Below are 8,798 nucleotides of genomic sequence, written 5' to 3' on the forward strand. Positions count from 1 at the left end.
TGTCTGTGAGACAACTCAATCTGTTGTCCAATCTCCAAAGTCTTTGCGAGTGTCAGTCCTTCACCTTGATCCAGTAACCTTTCCAGCACCTTTGCTTCATACATGCCAGCAATGATCGCATCTATTAGAATGTCCTCAGGATCGGCATACTCGCAGTCTATGAGAATAATCCTCAGGTCCTTGACAAAGTTATCAAATGTCTCCTCACTCCCTTGTTTCCACTGCCGTAGCTGGTGCCGGGCAGTCCATTTTGTCTTTCTCAGACGCACATACCTTTCAAAATGGCAGGGCACCCTGGCGGGAACATTTTTCTCACTTTCCTCCCATGTTGAATGAATTGTAAATTTTGAGCCCATTAATAGCGAGCTCAGATAGCGAGCTTGCGAACACGAACTGAACATGGTCTCGAAACCGAGTGAATTCTCCAAATAAATCCGCTGCAGCCCTTTGGATAGCTGGGTATTCGGAGTTTGAAAACGCCATACCTTACTTATGAATGGTCGTTTGTCGGAAAGCAGTGAGTTTGGTTAACTTCTGACACCATGTGAGATAATTGCTTTATTGTCAGGCCATGGCTGTCTGGCGTGCTCTCGCGAGATCTCAGTTCGAGTCACTTTGTTGGAAAGCAGTGAGTTTGGTTAACATTTGACACCATGTGAGATAATTGCTTTATTGTCAGGCCATGGCTGTCTGGCGTGCTCTCGCAAGATCTCAGTTCGAGTCACTTTGTTGGAAAGCAGTGAATTTGGTTAACTTCTGACACCATGTGAGATAATTGCTTTATTGTCAGGCCATGGCTGTCTGGCATGCTCGCGCGAGATCTCAGTTCGAGTCACTTTGTCGTAACGCAGTAAGTTTGGTTAACTTCTGACACCATGTAAGATAATTGCTTTATTGTCAGGCCATGGCTGTCGGGCGTGCTCTTGCGAGATCTCAGTTCGAGTCACTTTGTCGGAAAGCAGTGAGTTTGGTTAACTTCTGACGCCATGTGAGATAATTGCTTTATTGTCAGGCCATGGCTGTCTGGCGTGCTCGCGCAAGATCTCAGTTCGAGTCACTTTGTTGGAAAGCAGTGAATTTGGTTAACTTCTGACACCATGTGAGCTAATTGCTTTATTGTCAGGCCATGGCTGTCGGGCATGCTCTCGCGAGATCTCAGTTCGAGTCACTTTGTCGGAAAGCAGTGAGTTTGGTTAACTTCTGACACCATGTGAGATAATTGATTTATTGTCAGGCCATGGCTGTCTGGCATGCTCGCGCGAGATCTCAGTTCGAGTCACTTTGTCGGAAAGCAGTGAGTTTGGTTAACTTCTGACACCATGTAAGATAATTGCTTTATTGTCAGGCCATGGCTGTCGGGCGTGCTCTCGCGAGATCTCAGTTCGAGTCACTTTGTCGGAAAGCAGTGAGTTTGGTTAACTTCTGACACCATGTGAGATATTTGATTTATTGTGAGGCCATGGCTGTCTGGCGTGCTCTCGTGAGATCTCAGTTCGAGTCACTTTGTTGGAAAGCAGTGAATTTGGTTAACTTCTGACACCATGGGCATCCTCCGTCGTGTGAAGTCCTTCCTTGGCACATCTGAGCTCCTCACCACATAGAAGGCTTTCATCCACAGCTCAATGGAATACTGTTCCCCCCTCTGGGCTGGTGCTCCTGCCTCACACCTAGCTCGGCTTCACGCTGTTGAGGCCAAAGCTTTCAGAATCATTGGAATCTCCGGCGATGAAGTTAACTCCGAGGGCCTTTCACTCACTCACCGCAGGCAGGTTGGTGGTCTTTCTGTCTTCTACTGACTCCTCTCCAGCCTTGCTCCCCCAGCTCTCTCTGTGCTCTGTCCCCCCAATATTCCTTCAGGTCACACAAGATCTGCCTGCAACCCTCTTATGGTTAAACTGCCAAAATATAGGCTCTCTGCTCACCTTCACTCTTTCAATTCCCCTTTTCTCCCGCCTCTGGAACAAACTCCCCCACTCCCTTCAATCCCACTCCTCCCTCCAGGTCTTTAAAACAGCTGTTCACCACCATCTCTTATCTTCCCCCATCCAAAACCTTGATCTTTTCTACCCCCGCGAATTCACCCCAGAGCCCCTGCAGTGTTCATATGTTTTGTACCTCTCCCACCTCCCCCCAAGCCCTCACCTCCCACATTTCTCCCGATGTCCCTGCTCTCAAATGTTGTGTTTGTGTCCTTCCCCTTCTCTCCCCATCTTGTCTGCCGCTCCTCTTGTTTTTTGTGTTTTGTGTGTCGGTTTGACTTTTTGTGTGATTAATGTTAGCTCTTTCACGAGCCTCGATCTTGTACTTTAAAAAAAAAAAAAAAAGTGAGATAATTGCTTTATTGTCAGGCCATGGCTGTCTGGCGTGCTCTCGCGAGATCTCAGTTCGAGTCGCTTTGTTGGAAAGCAGTGAGTTTGGTTAACTTCTGACACCATGTGAGATAATTGCTTTATTGTCAAGCCATGGCTGTCTGGTGTGCTCTCGCGAGATCTCAGTTTGAGTCACTTTGTTGGAAAGCAGTGAGTTTGGTTAACTTCTGACACCATGTGAGATAATTGCTTTATTGTCAGGCCATGGCTGTTGGGCGTGCTCTCGCGAGATCTCAGTTCGAGTCACTTTGTCGGAAAGCAGTGAGTTTGGTTAACTTCTGACACCATGTGAGATAATTGCTTTATTGTCAGGCCATGTCTGGCGTGCTCTCGCGAGATCTCAGTTTGAGTCACTTTGTCGGAAAGCAGTAAGTTTGGTTAACTTCCGACACCATGTGAGATAATTGCTTTATTGTCAGGCCATGGTTGTCGGGCGTGCTCTCGCGAGATCTGAGTTCGAGTCACTTTGTCGGAAAGCAGTGAGTTTGGTTAACTTCTGACACCATGTGAGATAATTGCTTTATTGTCAGGCCATGGCTGTCTGGCGTGCTCTCGCGAGATCTCAGTTTGAGTCACTTTGTCGGAAAGCAGTAAGTTTGGTTAACTTCCGACACCATGTGAGATAATTGCTTTATTGTCAGGCCATGGCTGTCGGGCGTGCTCTCGCGAGATCTCAGTTCGAGTCACTTTGTCGGAAAGCAGTGAGTTTGGTTAACTTCTGACACCATGTGAGATAATTGCTTTACTGTCAGGCCATGGCTGTCTGGCGTGCTCTCGCGAGATCTCAGTTCGAGTCACTTTGTCGGAAAGCAGTGAATTTGGTTAACTTCTGACACCATGTGAGATAATTGCTTTATTGTCAGGCCATGGCTGTTGGGCGTGCTCTCGCGAGATCTCAGTTCGGGTCACTTTGTCGGAAAGCAGTAAGTTTGATTAACTTCTGACACCATGTGAGATAATTGCTTTATTGTCAAGCCATGGCTGTCTGGCGTGCTCTCGCGAGATCTCAGTTCGAGTCACAAAGGCACGTGGTATTTCACAAAACACTGAACCACACACACGTGGAACAGGAACTGCATTACATTACAAACGAGTATGCAGACCTCCAAGCTATCCTACCGGCCGTCATTACAGTCTATAATACTTTAAAATATGTGATTCACTGTTACAAGATCTTCACACATGACACATCCCTTGTCCCTGTTCCGACAGCACATCCTGCATTTCTTGAGGATCCAGCAACCGGAAGAACATCTTGCACGTCGTCCATCTTCCAGCTTCTCGTCTCGGTCGTTTTATTTTGGATATTGTATTGAATTTCATTTTTAAAAAAGTTTCTGTTGACGAGGTCTGTCACATTTTTGACAGAGGCAGAGACAGATACAAGTTCGTACATAAACGTTAGGAAGAAGAAGAGAACAACCTTTGCAAACGCATTATGTGTTTTGGTAATTATTTTTCATTTTGGTTTCATGTTTTTAATATTAACGTTGCTTGATGAACTTGAGCGCACGTGCTCCAAGGGGTCACCCAAAGGGGGAACAATATTTTACCTCTTCCTCCATCTTCCCACTGTTTTCGCCACCTCTGCGACTCTCCTTTTTTTCTCTTCTCCCCTTCAGCTCAAGACATCTCAATCACCTCTTCTTCCTCACCCCCAACCCACAGTCACCCCCAAAGGATTTGTCGTGACTCCCTCCCTGATCATGATGTGCCATCTCCATCTTTATGAGCAATTAGCATTCCTATTAGAAATAGACGTGGACACCAAACTTTGTTTTTGCAGCACATCGCTTGGGAGTTTGTGCAGCGACCATGTACCCTTAATCCCTGCACTCGTGACACGTGCTGCATACAAATGGGTGTTTCAATCCTGAGTTTGAAGAAAATTAATCCTGACATTTACAGCATAACTTGTGTGCTTTGTGCTTACGCTGTGTTGATGCGCAATTGTAAAAAAGAAAAGAAAAGGTGTTACGCGTGTGAACGTAGAGTTGGCATCTTTCCATAAATTGTTTCATATTGCATTATTCAAATGCTTCGTTTTCGTTTCTTTCCTTCCCCCCCCCCCCCCCCCCCCCCAATAATTCCTCGTGGGAAGGTGAAGAGGAAGCACTTTGTATAATTTCGTTTCCTAAGAAGACAATCATCGGGTGAATTGTCGTGCATGCTGTTGCTTTGTGAACGCATTCCGCGCAAATTTGTGAACGCAAATTTGTTTTCTCATCGAGCTGCACAGCTCAGCAACTATTGAATAAAGAAGAAAAAATGTTCATTATGTCCAGTTATTTCTAGAACAGATAATGTTGCTTGGAGCAAGGAATGTGTTCCATTGACTTTAACCCAATGGGGAATTGCTGTTATAAATCCATGGAATGCAACACCAGTAGATTTGTGAAGTAATCCATCGGGACAAGGTTCCGCGGTCTACCTGTGATGGAAAAACATTTGTCAGCAAACCTAATTGTGGACGCAATGGGAGCACTGCTCATAGGGATCTCATTATGTTAGAGGACGTGTCAGTGCTGAAGCTAGTAGGGGAAGGTGGGGTTAGTTGGAACATTTTTCACGAAATCTCTATTGCATAATGTGGTTTTGTTTGGAAAGAAAAACCTGTTTGGAAAAAAGAAAGAAAAAAATAGAAAAAATAAATAAATAAAATAGTATATATAAGTTCAAAACACACCTGGTCATAAGTGTGCCGCACTGACCGGGTCCTCAGTCGAGGTCCTCAGCATCATCCCGTTTCGGCCCTTCAACCTTGATACGGTCAGCTAAGGTGGGCCAGCAGGGGCACGTACACATCCACATGCAGCAACTGCATCTGTATGCGTACATACCCCCACCCCCAGCCAGTGCGAACAACAACAACGACAACAACACCACCTCCACATCCAGAATCCACAGCACCAAACAAACACGGTGGAATACTCAAACACCCACCTTTATACCCTTCACCACTCACCAACAAAACACACCAGATCATTCATACACACACATACACACCCATACACACACATACATACAGAACACCAACCAAACAACCACCTACACTTGCATCATACACCACTCAACACACAAAAACACACACTCATGCAAAAATTAATTCATGCAAAAACACACACCCTCACCACTCACTCATATACACAAAGTAAGCAGTAATAATGCTAACAAAAAAAAACAAAAACAAAAAAACACACACACACACACACACACACACACACTATTCACACATCTCCATCTCAGTCATTACCCCTTTTGGCTGAAATGAACCACCACCCACAACCTCAACCTACACCATTTGACGTGCCTCCATAAACTTCCTCCATATCCAAAATGAGCCATTCAAGGCAACCTGGGCCACCTTGTCACACATCCTCCTTCTTTCTGTCCCACACACTCCCAGCCTAGCAAGAAATGCAGAAAAGGAATTTCCAATATACCCTCTACACCCCACCTCAAATGGCTGACATGAAACTCGCCAACCCTTCTCCCGGCACTCTGCCTCCAGCTCACTGTCTTTCCTCTCTTCCTCTCATGCACCTCCTCCATGTTCTCTTCCCAAGGTACCGACAACTCCCCTAAGATGACCTGTCTTGTTGCACTTGACCAAATGACAATGTCAGGCCGCAACCTTGTCACACAGATCTCCTCTGGGAATACCAATTGTGGCTTTAGGTCTGCCACCACCTGCCAATCACAAGCATCTGACAGCCCTCTTGCTTTCCACCTCCTCCTCCTCTTTCCACCTCTTTCCACTTGGCCCTCTTTGACAAACCACACCTCTCCCCCATCAGTTTCCTTCTCCACTCTTCTCTCTCTCGATCTCAGCACCTCTTGTTGCACCATCTACACCACCATCGCCAGTACCTGATCATGTCGCCACCTGTATCTTCCTGCTGCCAATGCTACTGAGCAAGCACTCGGTGCATGTTGCACCATTCCCACACCTCCACACAAATAACATCTCTCCTCCTGCAACAACCCCCACAATCTCAAGTTTACTGGTGACGGAAGCACATCATACGTTGCCCGCAACAGGAAATTCAACAATATTGGCTCCATCCTCCAAAACTCTTGCCACTTCAACATCCTCACCCGCACACCTTCCCACTTAGTCCAAGCACCTTGCTGTGCCTGACCGACTGCTTTCACATATCTCCCCTCCTCTTCCTTTCTTCTCAACTCCCTCTCAACCATCTTCCTCCTCTCTTTCACACATGCCTTTCCCCATCGCTCATGCTCCATCCACCCCAAGCCATGCTTCCCATGCTATACCATCCCCATGACCTCCTCCTGTTGCAACCGCTCCTCCATCTCGTCCACCTCTGCTCTTGCATTCCACTTCCGACTTCCCTTCTTCTCTGGGAGAGCATTCTTTACCACTGCATCACTTGAATCCCGCAACATCATGAACTCCCGCACCCTCACCACCTTAAACTCCTCGGTTAATGATGTCAAGGGAAACTGGAGTTTTCCACCCTGACCATAAAAGGCAATGTTCGTCAAACAGCGTGACACTCCCAACCACCTCCTCACAAACCCACTCACCACAACCTTCACCCTCTCTACATGCCCAATTGCAATATCATACATCATCAATGGCCACAATACTCGTGGCATCAACCCAAACTTCAAACACCATACCTTCAATTTACCTGGCAAACCACATCCATCAATCCTCTTCAAACCTCTCAAAAGCTTGTTTCTGACCTCCTCCACTCTTCCCACATCATTCAACTCCACTGTATACCATCTTCCCAAACTCTTCACAGGAGCCTCCACCAATGATGGAACCACCTCCCCTCCCAGCTCAAACCTGTGCATGTTATCCACCACTCCTCGTCTCACTACCACACTCCTCGATTTTCTTGCTTTAAATCCCATTCTTGCCCACCGCATCAACCTTTCCAGTCGTCCCAGTACCTCTACTGCTGCATCAGCGGACTGTTGGACAACTGTCAGGTCATCCATGAATGCAAACATTGCTGGCAACCTCTGACCAGGGGCTAGCTCCACTTCTTTCCCATGTCCACTCACCGCACGTATCAACAACTCCATAACCAGCACAAACAAAATCGGGGAGATGGTACATCCCATCGGGATTCCATATATATATATATACACATACATATGTGCTACAATTATAACATATTGAGAAGTGCTAATATTTGACAGTTGCAGGTGTATATGAAGTCAGGTGACTATGTATCAAGTGTTCTAAGCATTGGGGTAAGTTGGAACATCCATTATTCCATGGTTTTAGAGGTTTAACCTAAACTTTAGTCACCGAATAGTAATCATTAGTGTAGCTGATGTTTTGGTTGAGTCTCTAAAATTATAAAATAATGAATTATTCTCAGATAAACATGTTGATTACATTTCGTTTTTACACAACTGGTCTGGGTCGCAGGCACAGAAATCTACCAGGAAGAAAAGTTTTTGCGAGCAATGCTTTGTGCCTCCACTTTTGTATGGTGCTTTAACCCCACATTTCAACTAACCCCATGTTTACATTAACCTAACCCCACATTCCAACTAACTCCACGTTCCAACTTATCCCACATTCCGACTAACCCCACGTTCCAACTAACCCCACGTTCCGACTAACCCCACGTTCCAACTAATCCCACGTTCCAACTTACCGTACATTACAACTAACCTCACCTTCCAACCAACTCCATGCTCCAACTAACTACATGTTCCAACTAACTCCATGTTCCAACAACGTCAATTAAATAAATCAACAAGCCTGCCACAATCACATGCGGCACTCCGGCAAGGTTCAAAGTCCATTCACTGGTTACGATCCGTCGTGGGTTTGTGTAGCACGTGACCGTCCACTCGGGCCTTGCACCGGCCCACATGGTCAGGAGTTTCCAGAGCAGGACAGTTTGCAGGAAGGTCGTGGGTTTGTGTGGCACGTGACCGTCCACTGGGGTCTTGCATCGGCCCACATGGTCAGGAGTTTGCAGGGCAGGACAGTTTGCAGGAAGGTTCTCCAAGTATTTCATTGTGCAGAGGCACAGCCCTTTCTCTGTGGTACTTTTCCAAGTATTTTTGACTTCTTTTCAAAGCTTTGTGAGCCATTTCAGGTCACAATCCTTATCACACACACACACACACACACATGTTGTACTTTATGATGCCCCGAACACCTCCGTTCCGAGGTGTTTCTGTACATTTGCACTGAGAATTCTGGTGCAGATTACGTCATTTTGAAAGTCACATGTTGCCGGCACCATGGCCAAATTCCATATTGCTGCTCCGAAATACAGGGGGCACTGAATCAGTGGCACAGATGTGCCACTCTTGAATTAAGCTACTCACAGCTACGTGTTGCATATGAAAGAATAACAAAACAATAAGGTAAATTTGCATCGATAAAAATAAACTCTTGAGTGGAGTTTTGTGTTGTTCCCATCAGCG

The 8,798-nt window shown here is 46.2% G+C and overlaps 1 long non-coding RNA gene across 1 annotated transcript; it reads right to left on the reverse strand.

Moving 5' to 3' along the window:
* Nucleotides 1-4,432: 4,432 nt before the first annotated feature.
* Nucleotides 4,433-8,101, reverse strand: LOC144888483 (uncharacterized). Its single transcript, XR_013621043.1, has 2 exons — nt 8,037-8,101; nt 4,433-4,800 (listed from the first exon to the last, which is right to left on the reverse strand). It is a non-coding gene; the product is annotated as an uncharacterized LOC144888483 (long non-coding RNA).
* Between the last annotated feature and the right edge of the window lie 697 nt (nt 8,102-8,798).

The sequence above is a fragment of the Myxine glutinosa genome, chromosome 12 (genome assembly GCF_964187855.1).
Source record: "Myxine glutinosa chromosome 12, kmMyxGlut1.1, whole genome shotgun sequence".
Classification (NCBI taxonomy): domain Eukaryota; kingdom Metazoa; phylum Chordata; class Myxini; order Myxiniformes; family Myxinidae; genus Myxine; species Myxine glutinosa.